At 41.9% G+C, this 14,806-nt stretch overlaps 1 protein-coding gene across 4 annotated transcripts in view; it reads left to right on the forward strand.

Moving 5' to 3' along the window:
• bahd1 (bromo adjacent homology domain containing 1) overlaps positions 1-14,806 on the forward strand; it is an 81,047-nt gene that overhangs the window by 40,780 nt on the left and 25,461 nt on the right. The gene's annotated exons all lie outside the window — the stretch shown is intronic.

Consider the following 14,806-nt stretch of genomic DNA (forward strand, 5'->3'; position numbering starts at 1 on the left):
TTAACTGCAGCTCTTTAATATAACATTTAGTAGTGTGTAGAAGAGAGGACATGTTCATTTTTTTCCCTCAACAACAGCATCTCATTAATTGTAAAGTGTGTTTAAAGAGCGGGAAGCAAATGTTGATGGGGGAGGAGTGGTGAGAACTGCAGACACTTTGTACAGAGAAGACTTCCATGCAGAGAAGGCTTCCGTATGTGTTATTCTTTTCGTCATCATTTGTTGTCTAAGGGATTAGTACAGATCAGAGAAATGAGAAGAGTTATCTTGTTCTTTTAAATCCTTCTTGATGCTGAAGAGCAGTCCAAGGAAGAACTGGATTGTTGGAGGTGCCATCTTCCAGCTGAGATGTTAAGTTGAGGTTCCTTTCTGGGCATTGTTGGAAAAGAGGTTCTCTTCATCACTAATTACCCCAACCAGGATCACAGGCAGTTGCATCATTCACTGGTGATGTGTGAGAGGGAGCTTTTTCATACAAAAGGAGTGGAAAGTATGGATTATTCTTCGAGAAGATTGAGGCTGGGGGCTAATTGAACACTTGAAACAGAGACTGAAAGTTTCTTTTAAGGGTTGTGGAGCTAAAGGCAGTAATTATAGCTAAGCCATATATTAACTATGTTTTAATTAAACCTCAGAGTTGGTTTGAAGGACTAAGTGGCTTCTTCCTATTTCTTTGTTGTTAAAATGTGATTTGGCTGCAGCATCAGCCAGTGTAGAGCTTGTGGGAAATTGTCCGTCCTTTGCCCAGCAGGGTGTCAGTAAGTACAGGCATAAGTTACGAAGTTTGACTGTACCTTCTGTAAGCAGAAGAGTTCTGTCTAGCACTAATTCTCTGTAGCTAACCAAACTGCACCAAACGTGAAGCTTTCTACTCATTCTGCTGGTTTGTCATCCTATTGTTGTGCAGGTCAACCACGTGAAAGGGGGAGCATTGCCACAGAATGTTAACACTGATAAATTAAAAGCAGATCCAAACACTGAGTGGGTTTGCAATCTCATCTATATTAAATACTTTTCATCCAAACTGAATGACACCATACATATTTCAACACTAAATGGTTCAGATTAATCTGCAGTTATGGTCTGGTACTGTGATTATGCATTCTTTATGATATCGTGGGACACTTGTTCAGATACTCCAAAGGGGTCATCCTTCAGTTTTGTATTTTAAGAGAAAAGAGGCCCAATAACTCCTCAGCTTTAATATCAATATTGCAACTTGGTTTTGTCTCCCCAATTTGTATTTGTATATAATATGTTAGGTAGCAGACATCTGTACTGATATTTACATTGAATGTCTTTTCCAAAATACACAGTTGATCGTGCCTTTAAATTGTAGAATAAGTACCTTTTTAGTTTCAAAAATGACTTTATTTATAATATATGCAAGGAAAGAAAGTGCAAAAAATGTCATTCTTGGTCATTGCATTCAGCAGTAAATGTTTAAAAAAACAAATACGAACTAACACCATTGATACATTGCTCTAGGCAATATTCCTTTCATTGTCAGAGGAGCTTCTCCCACTTGACTCAACCTCTCCAGGTGTTGTAGCAGAAGGATCCTAGACTGTGGTCCTTCCCCACACAGCCTTAGCATGGGTTGCACTCAGCTTCAGTGTACCCTTCAGTAAGTACTCCTGCAGTCTGGACTGTGCCCGTCTTCAGCACTTCCTCACCTCTTGCATAGCTGGAAGACCAACAGATTTTGAGCAGATCAAAGTGTGTCTTTCATCCAGTCATTGACTTTCCAGCAGCAATTAATGTCTGTCTCATTGTGTGAATTCTAGGAACAGCTCGTAGTTCAGAATCCTCTTTACGCTGCTGCTGGAGAGGAACCAAAACACAGAACCTTGCATTCTTGTCCACACAGTCTTTGCAAATATGCAATCTGCAAAAAAGGTGTGTGACTACCTTTTCCCCACCGCAACCATCTTGAGGGCAGTATACATTGGGAGTGATAGGTCATCTGTACAGAAAGCCTCTGACTAGTAGGGCCTTTCTCACTGCCAGCCAAACAAGATCTTGGTGTTTGTTGGTCAGGTCTGACAATGGAGAATTTTATCAGATGGTTAGGACCACTTGCACAGAGAACAAACATCAAATTCATTGTGTCCCTGTCCTGCAGTGTCTGTAGTACATTCTGCACTGACCACTACCTTTAATGTCCACTTACTTTCAGTCCACACACCACCTGTTACAGGCACACACAAATGTGATCATCAGGATGACGGCAGCATTGGGTACATTTTTGCCCCCATTTTCTGGGGACTTGTGCATTGTGACCCAATAGTTCCGCTCTACCATGAACCCCAAGATAAACTGGAAGACGTCCTGGGTGATTACCAAGACAGGATCAAACGGGCCATGCCTGTGTGAAGCATAGCATGCATGTGAAGATATCACACCTGATAACCAAGTTTTTCCAAGTTACTGACAGAGAGCACAGTTTCCACAATCACAATTTTTTTACCTTCCTAATCCTAGTCTGGCCAGTTATTGTTGCATGTCTCAGACCCTTTAGAATAGACTCTCCAGTGCTTTCAGAGGGTCAGGCCTGACAGTGATTGGGCAAGTCAGCTGCTGAAGAGCATGGTCTTTCTCTTCCTATGGTTGATACCGGCCACCCCCAATCCCAACTAGAGTTGGTTGCAAATACTAATCACTCTGCAAACTGATGGTGGATTCAACAGAAGTTGGTGCTATCATCCACGTACAGGGAGGTTATGACTTGTGTGCCTCTGCTACCAAGCAATTTTACCCCTTGTGTATTCTTGTCCTTCCTGATGGATTCAGCAAGCAGCACACAAGTGAGGTGGAAGAGTGGACAACCCTGCCTGACTCCAGACTTGATGGGGAGAGCTGTCAATGTTCTACTCATTGATTTGGACTTCACAGTAGATATCTTTGCAGAATAGATGTATTTTCTTAGATTTGGGGCCCAAAACTGCTCTCAGTACCCCGAATGCAGTCTAACCAATGCCTTATAAAGTCTCAAAATTACATCCTTGCTTTTATATTCTAGTCCTCTTGAAATGAATGCTAACTTTGCATTTGCCTTCCTTATGACCAACTCAACCTCTGAGTTGTGCTGTAGGGAATCCTTGACTTACACTCTCAAATCCCTTTGTATGTCCACTTTCTGAATTTGCTCCCCATTTAGAAGGCAGTCTTCGCCTTTATTCCTTCTATCAAAGTGTTTGATCATAAGCTTCTACACACTATATTCCATCTGCCGTGTCATTGCACATTTTCAGTAGACTTGTCAGGCAAGATTTCCTTTAAAGAAAACCATGCTGACTTCTGCCTATTTTATCATGTGCCTCCAAGTACCCTGAAATCTCTATAACATCTTGCCAAACATTGAAGTCAGGCTAATTGGCCTATAATTTCATGCCTTTTGCTTCCCTCCCATAAACGTTTGCAGTTTTCTAGTCTTCAGGAACCATTCCAGAATCTAATGATTCTTGAAAGATCATTACTAATGCCTCAACAATCTCTCCAGCTACTTCTTCTTGAACCCTGAGGTGTAGTCTATCTGGTCCAGATGACTTATCTACCTTCAGACCTTTCAGCTTCCCAAGCACCTTCTCCTTAGTAATAACAACTACACTCACTTCTGTCCCCGACACTCTCGAATTTCTCTCATACTGTTGTTTTCCACAGTGGAAATTATTTATTCAGTTTGTCCCCATTACTATCTCTCATTGTAATTTTCCAGCAGTCCAATATCCACTCTCGCCTCTCTTTTACTCTTCCTATATCTGGGGGTGGGGGCGGAATTTTGGTATCCTCTTTATATTACCTTCATAACTCTTCTTTTCACTCCTTTGGCTTTTTTAGTTCATTCTGTTGCTTTTCAAAAGCTTCCTAATTCTCTAACTTTCCAATATTTTATACCATATTATATGCCCTCTTTTGCTTTTATACTGTCTTTGACTTCCCTTGTCACCCATGGTTGCCTCATCCTTCCTTTTAAGATGCTTCTTTGGGATGAACTGATCTTGCATCTTCTGAATTAATCCCAGAAATGCCAGCCATTGCTGCTCTACCATTATCCTTGCAAGTGTTCTCTTCCAATCAACTTTGGCCAGTTCTTCTCTCATGCCTCTGTAATTCCCTCTACCCCACTGCTATACGAATGCATCTGAGTTTAGCTTCTCTCTTTCAAATATTAATTCTGTCATATATGATTACTGCCTCCTAAGGGTTCCTTTACCTTAAGCTCTCTAATCAAATATCGTTCATAATGCAGCATCCACTCCAGAAATACCTTTTCACGAATGGAGCCAACCACAAGTTGCTCTAAAAGGCTAACTTGGAAGCATTCTACAAATCCCTCCTGGAATCTAGCGCCAACCTGATTTTCCCAATCTACCTACATATTGAAATCCCTCATGAGTATGCCCTATTTACATGCCTTTTTTCTTATCTCCCATTGTAATTTGTACCCCACATCCTGTCTACTATTCAGAAGTCTGTAATAACTCCCATCAGTGTAATTTTACCCTTGCAGTTTCTTAACTCTATTCGCAAGGATTTTGTCTTCTGATCCTATGTCACTTTCTAAGGATTTGATTTCATTTTATTTAACCAACAGAGCTAACCCCTTCCCCCTCTACCCAACTGCCTGTCCTTTCAATACAATTGTATCCTTGGATGTTAGGCTCCCAGCTATGATCCACTTTCAGCCACAATTCAGTGACGCCCACAGCATCGTATCTGCCAATTTCTAACTGCGCTACAAGATTGTCTGCCTTACTTCACAGACTGTGTGCTTTCAAATATAACACCTTCAAACCTGTATTCACCACCTTTCTTTTCAATTTTGCCTCCATGTTACCCGAAATTAAATAATTAATAAATTTCTTAATTCCCCATTTTATTCTTTAATCTGAAGACTTCATTGGCCTCTGCTGCACTCTCCTTCCCTTTTTAATTTATCCATGATTCTTCCAAGCTGTTGAACTCAGCCTCTATCATTTAATTTAAAGCCCATAGCTGTTGAATGCCTTTCATTATCCCCTCGGCATTGAAATTGATGGTGTGGTTGAACAGATGTGAGGTCATTCAGAACTACTACTTTTTGCATAATTCTACCTCAGGTGATTAGGATTGCTAACCTGTCTCTTTTCATGGAAGTTGTGCACCACTGATTTACAGGATAAGAATATTGCCCCTCTTTACCCTCGCTTGAACATAGTGGTAAAGTGTGGCGGCCTTCTGGTAAAGGTGCTGTTATTCAGGATGCTTCATGATTTAAACCCAGCATCAGTGAAATAATGTGCTATGTTTCTAAGCCAGTATTGTTCAACTTTCCGTTTGGATCATAGAGGTGCTGCACTTGGCCTCGTCTGGTAGAGGTCACAGTTTTAGGATATGTTTTGAGATTTTTCAATTGAAAGCCAAAGGCAAATTTGTGACCAATTTGACTGCATGGAAATAAAAATATGTACCGTTTGATGAATGGATGCAAGAACTTGCAGTTGATTGTTGTGTTTGGCAATCTCTTCAGAGTGTAGCTGTCAGTTTCTCAAACTGTTCATCACAAAAAAGCTGTCAGAGGCTCTGTACTTTTGTTAAGTGAATAAGCACAGAAATCGGATGGAATATAATTAGAAAAATGTGAGGTCATGCACTTTCTTTGTTTTATTTCTACCCAAAGTATTTTTTTTTAATTGCTTGAGATTGAAGGGTTTTCATGTTCCAAGGGACCTGTTTATTCTAGTATACAAGTCGTTGAAAGCTGAGATGGAGAGTCAGTAAGCATTTAAGAGGCAAATGGGCTTTTATTGCAAGACAATTTGAGTACTGAGTACCTTGCTGTTATACAGGGTTCCGGTAAGATGACTTCTGAAATATTGCATATAGGCCTGTAATAGACAAAGTGCAGCATTGTTAGTTTGATTCCTGAAATGGCAGCTTTGTCAGACTGGGGTCATATTGCTTCGAATTTAGCAGAATGAGAGATGATCTCATTGAAATAAGGGAAATGATTAGAGGTCTGATAGGGTAAATCCATAGTTGATGTTTGTCCTGACTAGAATATCTAGAAACAAGTGTCAAGATCTCAGCATAAGCGGTTTGCCATTCAAGACAAATGAAAAGGAATTTCTCCACCGAAAAGATGGAGAATATTGAGAATTTTCTATCTATGCAGGCCGTGGAGGTCCTTCAAGTTGGAGGCCAATGGATTGTTGGACATTGAGGGAATCAATAGAAATGAGGCTTATGCAGGAAGGTGATAGAAGATTAAATGCATGATTTTACTGAACAGTAATATAGGCATTATGGGTCAAATAGTTGCTGCCATTGCTAATGCTCGAGTTGTAGAAATTGCACGAGTTGTAGATATTTGTATGTCCCACATAGTGCCACTGTCTGGTTTAGCTTTCTCCAGTGGCCTTTTGACACTTAGTCAATAAACGCATGTATTTGTTGGCTTGTACAGTGCCCTGAAAAAATATTTGGCTCCCAACTTTTTGTTCACATAGATGAATATTACAACCAGGGATCTTGATCAATTTCACAGAGACTTTTTATTTGTGAATGGCATGCTCTCTCTTTCTCAGGGGAGCCCAAAAATTGTAAAGCATGAAAAACTAAAAATTCAGAAACTATAATGTTAACAGTTTAGAAGTATTCATCTCTCTTTTCCCAGTACTTAGTTGAACCACCTCTTGCAGCTATTATGGCCAGTAGTCTTTTTGGATGAGTCTCCTGAGTCTCCAATTGTTTTGCACAGCATGATGGAGCAAGATTTGCCAATTCCTCCTGACAAAATTGATCAAGCTGTGCAATCCAGGATCTCTCGACACTTAGCAGCATTCATCTTCCCACCAACCTGACCGGTCCCTGCTGCTGAAAAGCAATCCTATAGTGTGATGCTGCCTCCACCATACTTTACTGTAGGGATGGTGTCACCTGGCCGATGAGCAGTATTAGATTTACATTACACATATTGCTTAGTGTTGAGGCCAAAGAGTTCCACTTTAGTCTCATCCAACCACAAGACCTCCTTCAATATCTTTACAGTATCTTCTAAGTGAAGCTTTTTGAATTCTTTAAGGGTGAAGATATGCGTCTTTTTTTGAGCAGTACGAATGCTATATATCTAATACTGTGCATCAGCCAGGTGACACCATCCCTACTGTAAAGTATGGTGGAGGTAGCATCGTGCTGTGGGGATGTTTTTCAGCAGCAGGGACCGGAATTCTGGTCAGGTTTGATGAGAAGATGAATGCCACTGAATTGCAGAGAGATCCCGGATTAAAAACCTGCTAGTCTCTACCAGAAACCTTAAACTAGGGAGGAAGTTTGTGTTTTCAGCAGGACAACGGCCCAAAGCACAGTACTAGAGTAATCATGGAGTGGCTTCAAATGAGGAAAATTGATATCCTGGAATAGAAACATAGAAACATAGAAAATAGGTGCAGGAGTAGGCCATTCGGCCCTTCGAGCCTGCACCGCCATTTATTATGATCGTGGCTGATCATCCAACTCAGAACCCAGCCTTCCCTCCATACCCCCTGATCCCTGTAGCCACAAGGGCCATATCTAACTTCCTTTTAAACATAGCTAATGAACTGGCCTCAACAGTTTGCTGTGGCAGAGAATTCCACAGATTCACCACTCTCTGTGTGAAGAAGTTTTTCCTAATCTCGGTCCTAAAATGCTTCCCCTCTATCCTCAAACTGTGACCCCTCGTTCTGGACCTCCCCAACATCGGGAACAATCTTCCCGCATCTAGCCTGTCCAATCCCTTTAGGATCTTATACGTTTCAATCAGATCCCCCCTCAATCTTCTAAATTCCAACGAGTACAAGCCCAGTTCATCCAGTCTTTCTTCATATGAAAGACCTGCCATCCCAGGAATCAATCTGGTGAACCTTCTTTGTACTCCCTCTATGGCAAAGATGTCTTTCCTCAGATTAGGGGACCAAAACTGCACACAATACTCCAGGTGTGGTCTCACCAAGGCCTTGTACAACTGCAGTAGTACCTCCCTGCTCCTGTACTCGAATCCTCTTGCTATAAATGCCAGCATACCGTTCGCCTTTTTCACCGCCTGCTGTACCTGCATGCCCACTTTCAATGACTGGTGTAAAATGACACCCAGGTCTCGTTGCACCTCCCCTTTTCCTAATCGGCCACCATTCAGATAATCTGTTTTCCTATTTTTGCCACCAAAGTGGATAACTTCACATTTATCCACATTAAATTGCATCTGCCGTGAGTTTGCCCACTCACCCAACCTATCCAAGTCACCCTGCATCCTCTTAGCATCCTCCTCACTGCTAACACTGCCACCCAGCTTCGTGTCATCCGCAAACTTGGAGATGCTGCATTTAATTCCCTCATCCAAGTCATTAATATATATTGTAAACAACTGGGGTCCCAGCACTGAGCCTTGCGGTACCCCACTAGTTACCGCCTGCCATTCTGAAAAGGTCCCGTTTATTCCCACTCTTTGCTTCCTGTCTGCTAACCAATTCTCCACCCACACCAATACCTTACCCCCAATACCGTGTGCTTTAAGTTTGCACACTAATCTCCTGTGTGGGACCTTGTCAAAAGCCTTTTGAAAATCCAAATATACCACATCCACTGGTTCTCCCCTATCCACTCTACTAGTTACATCCTCAAAAAATTCTATGTCTTAATCAGAGTCCTGAACTTAACCTGATTTGAACAGTGCAGGTAAGATCTCAAGATTGATGCTTGCTGCTGCTCCCCGACTAACCTGGCGGAGCTTGAGCAATCTTGTAAGGAGGAATGGGCAAATCTTGCTCCATCACATTATGCAAAGCTAATTGAGACTTATCCAAAAAGACGACTGGCTGCAATAGCTGTAAGGGGTGGTTCAACTAAGTACCGAGCAAAGGGGAGTGAATACTTATGAAATATTGACACTTCAATTTTTGAATTATTTTTGAATGATTAGTCTAACAATAAAACAAATGGATCAGGTAAAAGTCAGGCAACACACACAAAATGCTGGAGGAACTCAGCAGGCCAGACAGCATCAATGGATAAGTTTAGACAGTCAATGTTTTGGGCTGAGATTCTTCACCAGGACTGTTTTTTTAAAAGTAATAAATAAATATGAGAAGTTAGAGCAAGAAGGTGAGAGGGAGGGGAGAATGAAGTATGAGGTGATGTGTGAAACTGGGAGGGGGGGTGAAGTAAAGAGCTGGGAAGCTGATAAGTGAAAGAGATAAAGGGCTAGAGAAGGGGGGATATGATAGGAGAAGGTAGAAGACCATGAAAGAAACAAAGGGGGGAAGGAGCACCAGAGGGAGGTGATGGGCAGGTAAGAAGATAAGTGAGAGAGGGAAATGGGAATAGGGGAAGCAATTACCGGAAGTTCGAGAAATTGATGTTCATGCCGTCAGGTTGGAGGCTACCCAGGCGGAATACAATGCCTGAGTGTGGCCTCGTCCTGCTAGTAAAGGATGCTACAGACTGGCATATGGAAATGGGAAGTCGAACTAAAGAGAATGGCCATTGGTAGATTCCACTTTTTCTGCAGATGGAGCATAGGTGCTTGGCAAAGCGGTCTCCCAATCTACATCATGCCTTAGTGATATACAGGAGGCCAAACCAGGAGCACTGGGTACAGTAGATGACCCCAACAGACTCACAGGTGAAGTTTTGTCTCACCTGGAAGGACTGTTTTGGGGTGCTGAATAGTAGTGAGGGACTATATGTAGGGGCAGCTGTTGGACTTGTTCTGCTTAACAAGCTAATTAAAAGCTAAGCAGTCATGGCATGCTCCGTTGTGAATGTCATTGATCAGTTCAATAATGGAATAATGCGCCACCTCTCTGCCCATCTTTAACACTGAAGCCAGCATGAACACAAAAAGGCAACTGAAATATGAGCAAACATCTTTAGTCAGATCCATCCTGACCACTTCCTGTGGTCAGCATCGGATTCACACTTTGTAATCAAGGAACAATTTTGTGCACTAGATACTATGATGCTAATGGGACTCTTACAACCTCCCTGTTGAAGTAAGAGAGAGAAATGGGAATGGTGAAAGGGGTGGGGGGCAATTACCGGAGGTTGGAGAAACTGATGTTCATGCCATCAGGTTGGAGGCTACCCAGAGGGATGACTTGTGTTCCGGTGCATGGAATAGGCCCTTTTGGACCTTCAAGCCATGCTGCCCGGGAACCCCCAACAATGCTGATTTAGCCCTAATGAAATCGCAGGACAATTTACAATGACCAATTAACCTAGCTAGTATGCCTTTTGGATTGTGGGAGGAAACTGCAGCACCCAGGGAAAATCAACGCATTCCACATGGAGAATATACAGAGATTCTTACAGAAGATGCTGAGATTGAACTCTGAACTGTGACACCCTGAGCTGTACTGCATCATGCTAGCTGCTACACTACCATAGCGCCTTGTGGAATATACCTAATATCAATCAAAACAGTAGAAGGTGCCACCGACAGTTCCCACCTCACTGATACACAGTTGTGAATTCCTCTTGACTCTTATTCCAGGCGTCATCTTATCCTTGAACTAAACATGGAGAAAGGAAATGAATTCCAGGCGCTAGATGCCTTCTTTGTGAAGGCAGCATTTAACTGACTGTACATAAGGGAGTTCTAATAAAATTGAAATGGGGTTAGAAGAGGGAATAGCTTTCACTAGTTTGAATCCTGCTTTTCACCAAGGAGAGTGGTTGAAAGTTGTGAAAGAAATGTTGTGAACAATCTTTTAAGGGGGTCACCAAGGCCAGCTACTTGTTCTCACATTTTCCCACCTCCCCCAGATATTGATAATATTCAGGCAAATGCTGACAAGTGTTGGTTCCTGCCTGAATTTGTTTTTATTGATGCAACAAGTGTCTAACTGTTTCTTTAGCCATTCAGTAGCATTTCCAAATTAGCCTAAAGTAATTATTGTAGGGTTTTCCTTTAATTTAAAAGGAATTAGACAAGCTACACACAGCAGGTCAAAGGCTGGTTGTTCTGCAACTCCTGTCCCACCTCATGACTTTTCAACTTATTCCACCACTTACAGTAATCAGGGATGCATGGATAAGCACAGCTCCACCTATACAAAAACTACATAGAATCCAGGACAAAGCAACTACTTTTGTAGGCATTCCATGCATCCCACCACCTCCTCTGCAATGTACCTTTTTTAAGGTGCTCTCAAGCCATTTAAAATTTCATTTTGATGGCTGTTGTCAGTGATCACCTGGATGGGCAAAGGTAGGAGTGTCATCGGAGCCTGCAAGTGTCCTTCCATGTCACAACATCCTGACTTGGAAATATTTTGCTTCATTATCACTGTGTCAAAATTCTGAAGCTTGGTCTCAGTTCTTTCAGAGTTGCAGTGGTTCAAGGTGAAAGTTCACCACCATCTTACAACTGCCCTTGAGATAGCTGATACTTACTTGCTTTAAATTAGAAGAGATTGTCTGTAATGCCCATATCTCTTAATAAAACCAAAAAATAAATAATAAACTGAATTCATTCTCAAATTACCATGATTATATTTCATTTGGTGTTCTTTTGTTGAAAGACAGTTGCCCTAGTGATACACTTGGGAAATAGTACGCTATCAAAATTATTGTCTTTAAAATACGTTAAATTGCTCTGGCAGAAGCACAAGCCCTCCCATGCTATTCCTTTATTTTTCAAGGGAAAAATGTTGAAAGTAGTGTGGAAATGTTAGTTGAGGTGATGTTGTATTTATGTCCTCCTCAGTGCCCCTTTAACATTGTACAGTGTCCTTCCAATGGAGCAGTTTTTAAAAAAAAAAAGAGCACATGACTGAAGCCGGTTTGTTGACAGGGCTCATTCATTATGCACCAAGTCTTCTGTTGTGGGCAATCATGGTCTTACCATGATTGTTCTTGACAGATTTTTCTTGCAGAAGTGGTTTGCTATTACCTTCTGGGCTGTGTCCTTACAAGACTGGTGAGCCCAGCCATTATCAATACTCTTCAGAGATTGTCTGCCTGGTGTCAGTGGTTGCAGAACTTCTGATATTCACCAGCTGCTCGTACAACCATCCACCACCTGCTCTCATGGCTTCACGTGACCCTGCTCAGTAAATAGGTGCTACACCTTGCCCAAAGATGACCTGCAGGCTAGCGGAGAGCAGGAGTGCCCCACACCTCCCTTGGTAGAGGTGTATCTCCCACTCCGCCACCCAAGTTAACAGAGCAGAAGTGAAAAAGGATGAAGTAAGACTGGCAGCAAACATAAAAGGGAATCCAGAAACATTCTGTAGGCAAGTGAAGAGGAGAAGGTTGTAAGAGGCGAGTTGCTGGGGCTAATCAGAGATCAATAAAGAAATCTTGCGCAGGCAGAAAGCATGGCTAATATACTGAATGAGTATTTGTGCCGATCTTCGTCACAGAAGTTGTTACTCAAGCCTCAGAAAGGATGAAGTGGTTAATTTTCTGAAAAGGTAGTGGGGAGGCACTCGGAGCAATAGGTCAAAATCAGCGGTCACTTCGACTGATGGATTGATTGGAGAAAGCCAGCATGATGTGGTAAACTAACCAGCAACAGAGTTTTTGATGTGTAAGGAAATTGATGAGACATAGTTATTTTATATATGGACTTCCAGAAGGCAGTTGAATGGCATCAACAGAAATTGTTAACTCTTATCAGTTGTCACGTATTTGCAGCATTTTCTGTTTTCTGTTTTATTTCTGATTACTAGTTTTTTTTTATTATTTACAAACATGTCATCAATGTTGAAGGCAGTGGAAAGAAAGGTGTATCAACCCTGCTCTAATTGCCACCCCTTAGGACAGATGTGAAAGTATCAGAGAGCTACCCTAGTGATTTACCAACATTGTTCCCGCGCTGAGGAGCTAGTTATTGTATGTTGATATACTGAAGAAGTTGGATTGTTCTTTTGAACAGCGGAAGTTGTGAGGGGTTCTTAGTCGACATTTTTCATGATTTTGAACATTAAGTAGAATGAACATTATTCCCAGTAGCCAGGGGAATGAGGTGTTTTAACAGAAGAGCAATCAGTGAAATAGGGAGGGGGAATTATCTGAATTGTTAGTGGAAGTGTATTTAAAGGGGAGTTTCCTCAGCATCTTTAAAGAAAATTTACAGGACCACTGCCATGAGGGCAGTGGTGTGAAACTACCTAGATTGTTACTTTGAAGCGAATATAGACTCAGTGGGCCATAAGTAGTGATGCAGTAAATCCTATTATCACTGTCATATGTTGTAAAATGTGTTTGGTAGCAGTACAGTGCAATGCATTAAATACCATGTTACAATAAGAATCTCAAAAATAAATAGTGCAAAAAGAGCAAAATAATATGGCAGTGTTCATGGGCCATTCAGACATCTAACTGAGGAGGGGAGAAAGCTGTTCTTAAAACATTGAGTGTGCTTCTTCAGGCTTTTTGCCTCTGCCTAAAAGTACTAATGAGAAGATGGCATGTACTGGATGGTGTGTCCTTAATGGCAGATGGCTGCCTCTTCGAGGTGCCATTTTATGAGGATGTTGTCAATGATGGAGCTGGCTGAGTGTTCAACCCTCTGCAGCCTCTTGTGATCCTGTGCATTGGAGGCTCCGGATCTGGCAGTGATTCAACCAGAAAAATGAAGTACATGGTACATCTGTAGAAATTTCTTAGAGTCTTTGACATACCAAATCTCAAAATCTTCATGAGATATAGTCGTTGGTGTGCTGCCTTTGTAATTGCATCAATATGTTGGGCCCAGGGTAGGTCCTTCGAGATGTTGATGCCCAAGAACATGAAGCTACTTACCCTTTCCAGTACTGACCCCTTAATGAGGACTGGTGGGTATACTTCTGACTTCCCCTTCCTGAAGTTGACAATCAATTCCTTGGACTTACTGACATTGAGTGCAAGGTTGTTGTTGTGACATAACTCAACCAGTGATCTCATTCACTCCTCGTCACTACCTGAAATTTGGCCAGCAGCAGTTGTGCCATTGGTAAATTTACAGGTGATGTTTGAGCTGTGCCAAGCTACATTGTCATGTTTATAGAGAGTAGAGCAGTGGGAAAGGCACTCATCCTTGAGGTTCAGCTACGTTGATTGTCAGTGAGGAGATGTTATTTCCAATCTGGATTGGCTGTGGTCTCCTAGTGAGGAAGTTAAGCATTCAGTTGCAGATAGAGGTACAGAGCCTCAGGTTTTGAAACTTGTTGATTAATACTGGGGGAGTGATGAAGTTGAATGCTGAGATGTAATCAATTAACAACTTGAGGTGGGTACTGCTATTGTCTGTCAGATGGTCCAAGGCCGAGTGGAGAGCTAGTGACTGTAAATTCCGGTGTATAAGCCAAGAATTTGACCCGAAATTTTGGTCCTAAAATTAGGGGGTCGGTTTATACAGAGGGTGCCAACTTTGGAAAAATGAATACACTGAAGACAGGCAGTAATTATTGGCTGTTTTTGAGTCAAATTCGTTCCACTGTCAACGCATGAATTCTTTGAATGGTTTGTTTAAACTCGCATCTAGTGGCTGGAGCACAGACATCAAACCATCGGGGATGACTGCAGTGTCCGTATTTTCAACCTTCAGTGCTGCTTTTGTCTCACCTGACAAGTGTGCTTTGAATATGTCCCAGACAAGTAGCAACTTTTCCTTCCCGAAACCTTCGGGATGTCAATGCCACACCTCTTTAACCCACTTCAAGCAACCTGCTTCGTCCATCCCGCAGCGTTTTTGGACGTAAGCAACAACACCTCGTGGGAATTTTCTGAGCAGTCTTTGTTTTTGTCTCAACACAAGATCACGTCTATTCATAAATCAGGTGCACCAACTTCGCGTAGC

The sequence above is a fragment of the Mobula hypostoma genome, chromosome 1, assembly GCF_963921235.1.
Source record: "Mobula hypostoma chromosome 1, sMobHyp1.1, whole genome shotgun sequence".
In the NCBI taxonomy this organism is placed as follows: Eukaryota; Metazoa; Chordata; class Chondrichthyes; order Myliobatiformes; family Myliobatidae; genus Mobula; species Mobula hypostoma.